Source organism: Elephantulus edwardii, unplaced genomic scaffold, assembly GCF_000299155.1.
Source record: "Elephantulus edwardii isolate Elephantulus edwardi_28Jun2011 unplaced genomic scaffold, EleEdw1.0 scaffold00570, whole genome shotgun sequence".
NCBI lineage: Eukaryota > Metazoa > Chordata > Mammalia > Macroscelidea > Macroscelididae > Elephantulus > Elephantulus edwardii.
This window is the reverse complement of record NW_006400320.1, coordinates 200304-214739: the sequence shown is the minus strand read 5'-3', so window position 1 is coordinate 214739 and position 14436 is coordinate 200304. Positions and strand designations below refer to the sequence as shown.

General features: G+C 37.8%; 1 pseudogene; it reads left to right on the top strand.

Moving 5' to 3' along the window:
- Positions 1 to 5416: 5416 nt before the first annotated feature.
- LOC102874592 lies at positions 5417 to 6392 on the top strand (annotated as a pseudogene).
- Positions 6393 to 14436: the final 8044 nt, after the last annotated feature.

Sequence of the window (14436 nt, the reverse complement as noted above, 5' to 3'; positions counted from 1 at the left end):
GGTGGTAGTGAAAGGGTGGGGATAGGTAGGGGTGAAACCACAGGGTTGAGTAGTTTGGTGGATAGAGGGAGAGAGAAAAGTAAATGGGAAGGATCCTGATGAAAAGACAGGGTAATGATGGGCAAGATGCGATGGTGATTAAGTTTTTAAAACATAATTCATCAGAATAATTTTATGAAACACAATATATACAAACTTTGTAAGCAAATCAATAATAAAAATGAAAAACAATCAGTTTAATTCATCACATTAAGAAAGCAAAGAATGAGTACTACATGATCCCATCAATTAATACAGAAAAGTCCTTTGACAAAATCACTGCCCTTTCCCGATTAAAACCCTCAACAAAATAGAAATAGAAGGGAATTTGCTCACAATAGTAAAAAGCATGTATGCAAAATCAAGAGCCAACATCACTTCAATGGAGAAAGAATAAAAGCATTTCCTTTGAAAACAGGGACTAGGCAAGGATGTCCACTCTCACCTCTCTTGTTTAATATTGTACTGAAAGTCTTAGTGATAGCAATAAGACAAGAGAAGGAAATAAGAGGTATACAAATTGGCAACGCACAGGTAAAATTATCTCTATATGCAGATGATATGATAGTATACTTAGAAAACCCTAAAGACTCAACACGAAAACTATTGGACATAGTTGACTAATTCAGCAAAGTGACAGGATACAAGATCAGCACACAAAAAAGTAATTGGCTTTCTCTACAAAGAGAATACAGAAAAGAAGCTAGAGAAACAATACCTATCACAATAGTTAACCACAAGATTAAGTATTTTTGAGTAAATCTAACTAGAAACAAAAAAGAACTGTTCAAAGAGAATTAAAAAACATTACTCCAACAAACAAAAACGAGACCTGGAGAAATCAAAGAATATACCTGCTCCTGTATAGGAAATCTCAATATTGTAAAAATGACAATGTTATCAAAGGCAATCTACAAGTTCAATGCAGTCTCAATACAAATACCAATTCCTTTCTTCAAAAAGATGTAAAACTAATTTCCAATTTTATATGAAATAGAAAAATACCTCAAATAAGTAAAACACTCCTGAAAATGAGAAACAAGGTAGAAGGCATCTTCATTTCAAATCCTACTACACAGCCATGGTGGTCAAGACATCACGGTTCCAGTACAATGACAGAAACATAAATAAATGGAATAGAATTGAGAACTCAGAAATCAGCTCGCCTACCTATAGTAAACTGAGTTTTGAGAAGGAGACAAAAACCATTTAATTGGGGAAATGAAAGCCTCTTTACAAATAGTGTTGGCAAAATTGGGTAACCATCTGCAGAAAACTCTAGTAGGACCCACACTTTATACCATACATAAAAAACAACTCAGAGTGGATCAAGTACCAACAAATAAAATAAATGACTATAAACTTCAATAAATAAAAGCTTAGAATTCTAGAAGTCTTAATCTACAATATGAACAGTCTTCAAAGCATCATGAAAATCCTAAAATCAGGAGAGAATAAAATAGATGAATGGGATCTTCTAAGAACCAAATTTGATTTAATTTTCTTCAACTTCAGCTTGAACTTGTATATTAGTAGTCTTTAGGTGGTCTGTTTCACAATCAGTACCTGGTCTAGTTTTCACAGCTGATATTGCTTTTCTCTAGCGATTCTTTGCACAGATGTAATTGATCTTGTTGCTAGGCATACCATCAGGTGAATTCCATGTGTATAGCCTGTGTTTGTGTTTCTTATAAAAGATACTTGCAAATAATAGATCACTGAATGTACAAAATTCTATCATTCTTTCTCCAGCTTCATTTTGATCACCAAGTCCATGTTTCCCAACTAATGATCCTTCTTCCCTGTTTCCAACTTTTGCATTCCTGTCACTCATTATTATTAATGCATTTTGATTGCCTGTTTGACTGATTTCTGACAACAAAATTTGGTAGAAATCTTCTATTTCCTCCTCTTTGAATCTAGTGTCCGTGCATATATTTTAATTATAGCGGTATTCACTGGTCTTCCTTTTATACTTACAGATATTATCCTGTCATTCACTACAAAGTATTCCAAAATGGATCTAGAAATGACCACCACCTCCTCCTCCTTGTTTTCTTCTTCCTCCTCCTCCTCCTTCCTCTTCCTCCTCTTCTTCATTATTTACAAAACTCGAATACATTGTTTTCCAGAACAGAGTCTTTCAATTTAACTCACCACCCCCATGCTCTTCAAATTGTACAACTCCATGATTAATACCCCCTTGCCCTGCAAATCCTCATCCCTATGCTTCTACCATTCCCCTCCTTGGATCCTGATACTCATTCTACAGTAATGGTTTCATACAGTATATATCCTTGTGGGACTGAGTTCACTCAACATAATGCTCTCCAGTCCCTTCCCAAATTAGGTAATAATTTCCCAAAATCATTGCTCCTGTGTGCTGTGTAGTATTCCATTGTGTGAATGTACCATTATTTCTCAATTTATTCATTTGTGGTTGGACATCTGGGCTGTTTCCATGTTCTTGCGATGATGAATAACACTGATATGCATACTGGTGCCTCTGTTTGTGCCTCAGTTCTCATTTTCTCAGAGTATATTCCAGTAGTGAAATAGCTGGGTCTTATGGAATTTCTATATTCAGCTTTTCAAGGAAGCACCAAACTGCTTTCCAGAACGGTTATACCATTTTACTAACCCGCCAACAATGTATAAGGGTTCCTTTCTCACCACATCCTCTCCAACATTTATTACTTGCTGCCCTATTAAACTTTGCCACCGTTACTGGAGTGAGATGGTATCTCATTATGGTTTTGATTTACATTTCTTACTCCCAACGATTTTGAGCATTTCTTTATGTGTCTGTAGGCTGTTCAAATATCTCCCTCTGAGAAAATTTTTTCCATGTCTTTTTCACATTTTGTAATTGAGTTATTAGTCTCTTAAAAATGATTTTTTAATTTTGAAAGTAATCCCATTTTTTCTCACCTTTTCATCACCAGCATAGATCATCTGATTCAAAATGCCCCATGCCATGCCATCTCACTTCACCAATGTCTAGTATGTCAATATTTATGTTTTCCATTTCTTTCTTAACAATGTCCAATTTTCCTACCTTCATGCTTTTCACATTCTATGTTCCAATCACTAATCTCTGCTTACAACTGTTCTTCCTTCTTTGTGTTTCCGTATTTGAGGTCTTAGCCTCAGTTGCCATGTCTGCTTGTCTAAGTATGCTCTATTCTACATAGGGTTTTCTAAGGCTCATTATTTTGGAAATTGATGGCCAATCCTTCTTCCTAGTCTGTATTAATTTTTAGAATATTATCTGACAGACAAGCATTTTACAGAGAGAAGCAGATGAAAGACATTTACCCAATAATAGAAGTGACCAATAGATTCAGTGTTGCTATCCAACCTTGGTGCATGTGTCCTGATCCATCCCTTTCCCTACTCTACCAGTATCTCCTTCTACTCAGCTGATGCAACACAATACCTCTTACCCCTTATCTAGCCCTTGATATGATGACTTAAGTCTCAAGCTATCAGAGTTTTTGTGATTCCAAACATCTCACACTGCTGCCAGTTTCCTATGCTGTGACTAGTATCTGTTGAATTTAGTAGTCTCCAAGTCCAAATAACAGGTATAAGTATCAGCGAACGCTTCCTATCTCAGACGGGTCTGAGGAAAAGTCCTTTGGAGCAATAAAATAAAAACGTATTCTATTAAGAAGAAGAAAAACCCTTGCATCCATAGAGCAGCTTGGTTTCACCCTCTCCAGGATAGAATTGTTAGTTTCCTTGGCGGTTCATGGTATATTTAATACTCTTATCCAGCACCACAACTCAAAAGCATTGATTCTTTTTCTGTCATCCACAGTCATTGTCCATCTCTTTGTTGCATAGCAAGTTACTGAGTCCTGGATCTGCGCATCTTAGTCTCTAGAGTGATATACTTGTTCTTCAGTACTCTGGAGAGGTCCCTGACAGTCAACTTCCCTAAGACAATTCATCCCTTGATTTCCTGGCAGCTAGTGCCAAAGGTATTTATTGTGTTGGAGAGTGTTGAAGTAGATGTAGTGGAAAGTAACTCTTATACGTTGTTGGTGGGATTATAAAATGGTGTTTACTAAGGAACTGAGCAAGCTGAAATTGTTAACAATCTCAATCTCTTTTTCATCTCTCATGATGCTGTCAAATTGACTCAGTGATAAAAATTTTCTTGATATTGAGTTTCAATTTATATTGCAAACTATATTCCTTGACCCTCTGTAGCAAATACTTTACATCCTCTTCAGTTTCAGCAAGTAAGTTTGTGTTATCTTCATAACACGGGCTGTTGATGGGTCTTCCTCCAATTCTGATTCCATATTCCTCCTCATAATGTTCACCCTCTCAAATGATCTATTCTGCATACAGATTGCAAAAATATAGAGACAGGATACATCCTGACACACTGCTTTTCTGATTTTGAACCATGCAATGTTTCCTCTAAATACAGGTTTACCATGAACACAAAAAGGTGTTCTGGGATTACCATTCTCCTCAAATTTACCTAAAATCTGTTGTAATCCATGCAGTCAAACATCTTTGTATAGTTAATGAAACACGGTTAGACCGTCCTCTGGTACTTCTTGCTTTTGGCCATGATCCATCTGATATTGGGACTGATGTTGCTAGTCCGACATCTCTTCTAAACCCAGCTTCTATTTCACATAGTTCTCTGTCTTATGTACTGTTCCAGTTACTTTTGGATAATCTTCAGCAGGATTTTACTTGTATGTGACATGAGTGAAATTGTTCTATGATTTCCACACTCTGTTAGTTCATCATTTTTAGAATGAGAATACACATAGATTTCTTCTAGTCAGTTGGCCAGGTGGTTGTCCTCCAGATTTTTTAGCTCCCTTATCAATGCCCATGAAAACATGAATTGAATTGTTCTTTGGATGGGCAGATATGCTACCAAAATCTTTTGAGTGCCAAAACCGAAGAACCCGATTTTAAGGACGAAGGTTCTCCTCACTTGATCCATGGTATTTTACATTGTCTCATATGCATGGAGGCACACCTTCCCTGACTTTGAACCATACATTCTTTTCTCGCTCTGTCTTGTACATCAGATGATTAGGGAAACTTGCCTTTATGAGGAGGAATGTGGCATCAGGGTTGGAGGAATACTCATCAACAACCTATGCTATGTAGATGATGCAACCTTGCTTGCTGAAAGTGAGGAAGACCTAAAACACTTGCCACAGAAGGTAAAGGACTGCAGTCTTCAATCTGGATTGAAGCTCAACATCAAAAATATAAAGATTCTTGGCTTCTGATGGGGAGGAGCTCATGAGTTGATTTAAGTTCGTCGATATTGGTATCAATTTGAGAGATGCCATGTTCAGAGGAATTTATAGAGGGGTTCAAAAACATCCAGTTTATGATTACAGGTGGGAGTCTACAAGACAGTAAAGATTCACTGCATTTGGCACAAACAAGTGGTATCTTCATATTAATTTTACCAAAAAGAAAACATATGAATTAACTTATTTTGAAGAAGTCTTTCTGAGAAAAGCTTTAGATATGTTCTTCAGTACTGTTGGATGTCATCCAACAAGATGTGGTGAATTTGAAAAGAACAACCCCGCCCTTTACTTGAAGGAGCACTAAATCTCGCTGAGAACAACAAGGGGAAAATTGTAGCAATAGGGGAATGTGGACTTGATTTCAACCAACTGCTGTTTTGTCCCAAAGAGACTCAGCTCAAGTATTTTGAAAAACAGTTTGAACTATCAGAACAAACAAAATTGCCAATGCTTCTTCATTGTAGAAACTCACATGCTGAATTTCTGGACATCATGAAAAGAAAAAGAGACCTATGCGTAGGCGGAGTGGTGCACCCATTCGACTGGACCAAGGAAGCAGCCATCACCCTGCTTGACCTGGATCTGTACATAGGGGTCAACAGTTGCTCACTGAAAACGGAGGCTAACTTAGAAGTTTTGAAGTCAATACCTAGTGAAAAGTTAATGATTGAGACTGATGCCCCGTGGTGTGGAGTCAAAGGCATGCATGCAGGATCAAAATACATAGAAATGTCCTTTCCAACCAAGAAGAAGTGGGAAAGTGGGCAATACCTGAAAGACAGAAATGAACCTTGTCATATAATGCTCTGCTCTGTCCTGTGCCAATCTTGTCTCTGACACATCTGCTCCTATTACCCCAGTCAATGAATCAATCCATCTCATAGAGGAGCTTCCTCTCCTGCACTGTCCCTCCACTCTCCCAAACATGTTGTCCCTCTTAGCCAAATACTGGAGATAATGTCTGCAGTAAGGACAGGCTATTTGTTGGATTGGGACATCATCAAGTTTGGAAAGGTGGAAGGCCAGCTAAGGAGAAGAAACAATCAATGAGATAGATTGACACACTGATTGCAGCAATGGGCCCAAGTGTGTTGGACCTGGTGAAGATGGCGCAGGATAGGACATGTTTCAGATCTGTTGATCATAAAGTCTCTATGAATTGTAGTTGATGTGACTTCTCATAACAATAACCTAAAAACACAGCAGCAAATTAAAACAGGATTTCCTTGTAATACTGCAGACAAAATCAAATCATCTGAAGCATTATTGTAATTGACTAATAATAACAATTCTGATTGAAGTATATTGGGTTTTTTGTTGTTTGATGCTGTCAAGTTAATGACCCATAGGGACCCTATGAACAACAGAACTGAATCACAACCTACCTTGTGCCATCCTCAACATCTCTGACACACTTGAGCTCATTGCCACAGTTATTGATTGAGGATCTTCCTCTCTTTTGCTAATTCTAGACCCTTCCAAGCATGATGTCCCTATTCAAGAAATATACTCTCCTAATGATGTGTTCAAAGTAAGTGAAGTAAAACTGTGATATTTGCCTCCAAGAAAAGCTCTGGCTGCACCCTCTTAAGAAATCTTTGTTCTTTTGGCAGTGCATGGAAATTCAGTCTTCTTTTCCCACACCACAGCTAAAAAGCATCATCATTTTGTCCTTCATCCTCATTCATTGGTCAGCACTCAGATGCATCCAAATGACTGAAAAGACCATGGCCTGAATCAGATGTACTACCTTAGTCTTCAAACTAACATCATTGTTCCTCAATACTTTGGAGAAGTCCTAGACTGCAGACTTTCCCAGGGCAATACTGATCTCTAGACTGGGGGTACCAAGGGTTTTGATTTTGGATCCAAGTAAGATGAAGTTGTTGACAGTCTCAATCTTTTTTCCCCATCTATCATAATGTTGCATAGAGTTTCACTGGTGAGAAATTTTGATTTTTGATGTTGAGATGTAATCCATATTGAAAGCTGTAGTCTTTGATCTAATATAGCCAGTCAAGTCTTACTCAGTTTCAGCAAGCAGTTATGTCATCTGCATTCTTGTTGTTCTTAGGTTCCATCGAGTTGAGTATGACCCATAGTGACACTGTGAACAACAGACCTGGACCCTATCTGATCCTGTGCTATTCTCATACTTCCTGACACACTAGAGCTCACTGTGGCAGTCACTGTGGCAACTCACCTGATTGAGGTTCTTCTTCTTTTTCACCGAGCTTTCTCCTAGCAACATCTCTTTTGGCAGTCCATGGGATATTCAGCACTCTTATCCAAAACCATACTTCAAAGGTTTCAATTCTTCTATCATCCTTAATCACTGTCTAACTCTCAGATGCATAGCAAATGACTAGAAAGAACATGGCCTCGATTAGATGCACATTAAGCCTTAAAATGACAAAAATACTCCTCAATAATTTGGAGAAATCCCTGTGGTGTTACCCTAAAAGTTTCCCCATTTTTAGCCATTAAAGTTTGTCCCCTCTGGTCTCCAACTACCTTAACATCAGACACATGGTATTGGCATATCATCAATAGCTGTGGTACTAGGATGAGGGAAAGAGTGTTTCACACACTAGGCACCAAGGCTTTGAGGTGAGCAAGATTTATGGCAGCCAGACTTGAGCTGAGTTAGACTTGCCACGGACAAGTTTTGAGAAAGACTGGAGTAAGGCTCTATTCAGAATGAAACCCTTGTGGTGAGACCCTGATGATGGTGGTGGAAAGACTGTGGCATTGCTGTAGAAAAACTGTAACAAGTATAATCGGAGGCTTCTTGCATGAGTGCTCACCACAGTCAAAGGTTTTGCAGTTTTTGCTAATGCTTGAATGAGAAGCTGACTTATAACTTCTCTGAGGCAAATTTTGCTGGATGATTTGGATTTGGCTGCTGAACAGAAACCAGAACCTGGATTTCAATAATGAGGAATTGTGCCTTGGAACTTGGGCTAAAACCTGGACTTGTATTGAGTGATGTTTTTTGCTCTCCTTGCTCTCCAACTTCCTTCCCTAACAAACCCCATTCTCACTACCACAAGTGTGAGTCTGCGAGTCAGCAACAAATAAACAATACTCTTGCTGTTGGTGTGGCTCTAGAAGCACTATGAGGTTCAGCCACAGGCTTTTTATCAGCTTTATGCTCTGGGTCAGTGAGCCGTTCTTACTCCTTCTGGCCCTTTCAAAGAGAGGCTCATGGCCCTCTGCCTCCAGGGACCATTTTCTCCTGCTTAGACAGTCCCTAACTGAAAACTTTCCCAGTGCAATATGTCTTATGAATTCTTGACTGCTAATATTAAGTGTATTGATTGTAGATTCAAATAATATGAAAGTTTTGAGTATCAATCTTTTCTCCAACTATCATGCCTATACATCCAGTGGTAAGAATTTCTTTTTCCCTTGATGTTGAGATGCAATTCATATTAAAGGCTGTATTCTTTGCTCTTCTGCAACGAGTGCTTCAAGGCCTCCTCACTTTCAGTGAGCATAGTAAAAGTTTTTGATGAGTCTCTCTCTGACCTTGAGACCAGGTTCTTTTTCACAGTTTAGCTTCTCAAATAATTTTCACAGGAAAAATTATTGAACAATAATGGAGAGGATATAATCCTGACATAACCCTTTATTAACTTTAAACTACATAGTGTTCCTTTGCTCTTCTCAAACAGAAGCCTTTTTGTTTAGATATAAGTTTCACATCAGCACAATTAAGTGTTCTGGAATTATCGTTATTCTCAATGCTACTTGTTATGGTCCACTCAGTTAAATTTCTTTGCATATTCAATAAATTAAAAAAATAGATATTCTTCTGGTGTTCTTTGCTTTCAGCTAGGATCCATCTGACATCAGCAGTGATATCCTACTGCGAGGGCCTCTTTTAAATCCAGCCCAAATTTCTAACAGTTATTATGTACTATAGCTCTTTTTAATTATTTTAGCAGTATTCTGCTTGCATATGAAATAAGTGATATTACTTGATAAGTTCCACATTTTCTTGGATCACCTCCCTTGGGAACATTTATGGTTCTTTTCCAATCAGTTAGTCAACATCCGTCCTCCAAATTTTTTGCCATAAACTAGAGAGAAAGTTCAGGGTGACTTCCACTATTTGAAATATGTCAATTGTTATCCCATTGAGTCCTGAGTCCTTATTTTTTTCCAGTGCCTTTGTTGTGACTTGAACTTACTCCTTAATTTCAACTGGAGTTAATTATGTGTTTTTAAAATAAGCTAGTAGATTTCAAACCTTCTAAGTGTATTACATGTAATTTCTTCTAAGTGTATTACATGTAATACACTTAGAACGTTCGAAATCTACTAGCTTATTTTTAAAATACATAATACCTTTATTTCATTGTTTTAACTAACTATGGGAATGTGTTAATAAAAATTAACAAACTTCTGCCAAAACATTGGGTAAAAAATTTAGAGATAATCTTTTAAGTGTTACCTGATGTGTTCTGCAGCTCTGCACCATCTAGTGACACCACTGTAGTGTAGAACCACTGCATATAAATACACATTGAAAACTTGCCACCTGACATATTTAGGTAAGATGAACAACATTTTTATAATTAACAATGGCACAGAATAGGACAAGGTTCAGGAAAGTTGTGCATGTTGTTATTATGTGCCATTGAGTCAGAATTGATCCATACCTGACCCTCCAGCAGGTTTTCAGAGGCAATAAATCACATGGGAGGAGATTGCCCAGCCTTCTCCTGTGTAGCTGCTGGTGAATTCAAACTGTATGCCTTTAGAATGGCAGGGAAGCTTCTTACCACTAGGCCACCAGTCCTCCCTGTTCACAGGTTTAAATAAATAAAATATTGCAAAAATATTTTTTAATTATAATATAAAGATACAATGTAAAACACTATCAGGACTACTCTTTCGGGGAAGGAATCAAGAAAATCCTACTTAAACATAGCTTCTAATATCCTCTTCACATCAGAATTTTTACTTACATTGCCACTTCGTAAGTTGTTTCAGAATATTTTTTTTCTCCATCTTCCACAAAAGACCTATCCCAGGAGTGAACTGTGATATTACCCATGTGGGAATTCCTCCTTTATTTCTTAAATAATATGTTCACAATAGCAACTGGGACCCATAATAGTAAAGGCAAGATTTTCTGCTTGGTTTGTCAGCCATGCTTAATAGTCATTATTTAAAAAGTTGAAACATTCTCTAAGTTCAAGAACATAATGAGTTCCCAACAGTTATACTATACAAAAAAAAAATATGTAAAATACATGAGGGACGGAATCAATTGATACAAAAATCAACTTTTGAAAAAGGCAATGTCAGATAGTTTCCACAACAGAAATGGAGTGGAAATGTCCCATAGAAAGATTCATAGACAATAAATTTTACCAACCTATCACATAGTGTCCCACTGGACTTGCTTTCTCATTTCACTACTGGTACAGATGAACACACACAAATGTCATCTAAAATATACTGAATTCAGTCTTGTAAAAATCTGAAAGTTGAACAACATAACTGACATTTAGCAATATTCAACTGTCTGGTTGAAGGGTAGTGCTTTTCTTTTTCATTCATTAGCATATATAAATGTATAATACATTAAAAATTCAGTGGTGTTATGTAGATACTTTCAACATTTCTGTATCCCCTACCATCTACCATTCCAAAATGAAATGTTCCCAATACCCTTCAAGAGCTTCTGTTTCCCTACTTCACATTCCTCCTCAATCTCTTTCCCTCTCTATTCTCAATACTATTCAGCACTGAAATATCTTGTTGTTGTTGTTATGTGACGTCAAGTTGCTTGCTACTCAAAGCGACCCTATGTACAACAGCCCTAAATCCTACTCTATACTGTGCCAATCTCACTGGCTCCAACACACCTACCCTGATTGCCAGTCACTGAATCAATTCACTTCATAGAATGTCTTCCTCTCTTGTGCTGTCCCTCCACCCTTTCAAGCATGATGTCCTTCTCCAAGGACTGGGCCCTCTTTACAACATGTCCAAAGTATGCCAGACTAAGCTTCAGAATCCTTGCATCTAAGGAGCAGCCTGGTTTAACCCTCTCTAGGTATATCCAATAGTCTTCTCCAACACCACAGCTCAAAGGCATCAATTCTCTTTCTATCCTCCCTAGTTATTGTCCAGCTCTCAGAGGCATAGCAAGTAATTGCAAAGACTATGACCTGTATCAGGAGCACCTTAGTCTCCAGAGTGACACCATTGCTCTTTGGTCCTTTGGAGAGGTCCCTAACAGCAGACTTACATATAGCAATACGTCTTTTCATTTTATGGTTGCTGATGCCAAGTGAGTTGACTGTGGAGCCAAGCAAAGTAAAGCTGTTAACAATCTCAATCTTTTCACCATCCAACCTGATGCTGCCAATTGGTCCAGTGGTGAGAATCTTTGTCTTCTTGATAATGAGCCTCAATCCATATTGGAGAATACAGTCCTTGACCTTCTGCAGCAAGCATTTCAGGTTCTCCTCAGTTTTAGCAAGCAGGGTTGTGTCATCTTACACCACAGCTCAAAGACATCAATTCTATCACCCTTATTTATTCTGCAGTGATGGGATGCGCAGCAAGTGATTGAAAAGATTATGGGTTAATTCGTAGTGCACTTGAGTCTTCAAACTGATCTTCAAACTGACATTATTGCTCTTTAGCAAATTGGAAAGGCCCTTGACTTATGTAATACAATTAATCTTTTCTTTCTTGGTTGATGGTTCTAAGAGAACTGATTGTGGATCCAAACAAGATAACTTTATTAACAATTTCTCTCTATTCCCCATTTATCATGATGTTGCCTATTGGCCCAGTGTTGAGGATTTTGTTTTCTTGATGTTGAAATTTAAACCATTTTGAAGGCTCCAGTCATTGATTCTTTTCAACGAGGGCTTCAACTTCTTTTCACTTTCAGCAATCAAGTTTGTGTTATCTGTGTGATGTAGGTTATGGACGAGTCTTTCGCTGTTCTGAGGTCACATTCTTCTTCATACAGTCCAGCTTCTTGAATGATTCAATATACAGAAAGAATATTGTTCTTGCTGCTGTCATGGAGTCAAGTAGTATTTATAGCTACCCTATGAACAACATACCTGAACCTTATCCTATATTGTGCCATCTTCATTATCTCTAACACACTTGAACCCATTGATGCAGTCAGTGAGTAAACTCACCTTATTGAGGATCTTCTGTCTGATTGACCCTCTTCCTTTCCAAGCATGGTATTCTTCTCCAAGGAACAGCTTCTCTCAGAAAAATGTCCAAAGTGTGAGAGAGGAAGAGTCACTATCTTTACCTCTAAGAAAGCATATAAGTGCACTTTTTCTAAGAAAAATTGCATATGTTTGGATAATTTTAATATTTCAAAGAGCATTTACTGATATAATAATCCAAATCAAACTAATAAGAAAATATAGCACCCTAATAACAATAGCAAAGTTCAACGAAACAACAAATAACACATTCTCATGAATATGTGGAAAGATTTGAATGTTCATAAACTGCTTACAAAAATGTAAGCCAGAAAAGAAAGCAGTTTAGAGTTCCCTTAGAAAGTTGAGAATAGAAATAACATTTCATCCTGCAGTTCCAAAATTAGGTATATAACCCAGTGAAATAAGAGCTGCAATATGAACATAAATATGTGAAGAGATAGAAACAAACCAAGTACCTATTAATGAATACAATGCTGAAAATAACTTTGGTACAGTCACACCACAATTCAAAATTATGAGGACAATGACATGAGAAAAATAGTCATATACAGCCAGAAATGCACGATCTATAGAGGATAAAATAGATGCATGAGACCTTCTAAACATTATATCCCTGTGCACATCAAAAACTTTTTCTAACAGAGTTAAAAGAAAACCTACCGAGTGGGAGCAAACATTTGGCAATACCATTTCAGACAAGAGTCTTATAAAAAAAGAATGTCTATCTGTGTTTCATTGACTATGCAAAGACATTTGACTGTGTGGATCACAATAAATTGTGGCTAATCTTGAGGAAAATGGGAATCTCTGAACATTTGACCATGCTTATATGGAACCTATACATAGACCAAGTCCTCAGAACAGAGCAAGGAACACGGCTTGGTTCAAAATAAGGAAAGGAGTGTGTCAAGGATGTATCCTGTCCCCATACTTTTTCAATCTGTATGCAGAAAAGATCATTCGGAAGGCAGGGCTTTATGAGGAGGAGTTTGACATCAAGATTGGAGGAAGGCTCATCAACAACCTACAATATGTAGATGTCACAACATTGCTTGTTGAAACTGAAGAAGACCTGAAGAGCTTGCTGCTGAAGGTCAATGACTGTAGTCTTCAATATGAATTGAAGCTTAACATCAAGACTAAGATTTTACCACTGGGCCAGTTGGCAGCACCATGATAGAAGGAGAAGAGATTGAAGTTGCTATCAATTACAGCTTACTCAGATCCACAATCAACACTTTTAACACCAGCAATTAGGAAATCAAAAGACAAAGTGAATTGGGAAAATCTGTTGTTATGGACCTTTCCAAAGTGCTGAAGAGCAATAATGTTAGTCTTAACACAAAAGTGTGCCTAGTCCAGGCCATGGTCTTCTCAATTACTTGGTATGCCTCAGAGAGTTGGACATTGGTTAAGGATGACAAAAGAATAGATGCGTTCAAGTTGTGGTACTGGAGAAGAGTGTTGAACATACCAGGAAAACAAATAGGTATGTCTTGGAGGCTAGAATTTTGAAACTCCGTTTCACTTACTTTGTACACATGGCCAGGAGAGATCTGTCCTTGGAGAAGGACATCGTGCTCAGAAGGGTGCATGGATAGTGCAGAAGGGGAAGATCCCGGATGAGATGGATTGTTACAGTATCTCAGGCAATGGAGGTTGGTGTATCAGAATAGTGAGACTGGTTTAGGACAGTGAAGGGTTCAGAGCTGCTGTACATAGTACTGCTATCCATAGCAGAAAGCAAGAGTGGCATCCACTTCCTAAAACCCTGCCTCTATGAACTTTGATAAATGTCAATAGCTGTAGAGGGGATTTAGGCTTTTTCTTCATAGGGTTGCTATGAGTTGTGCTTGACTTGAAGGCAATCA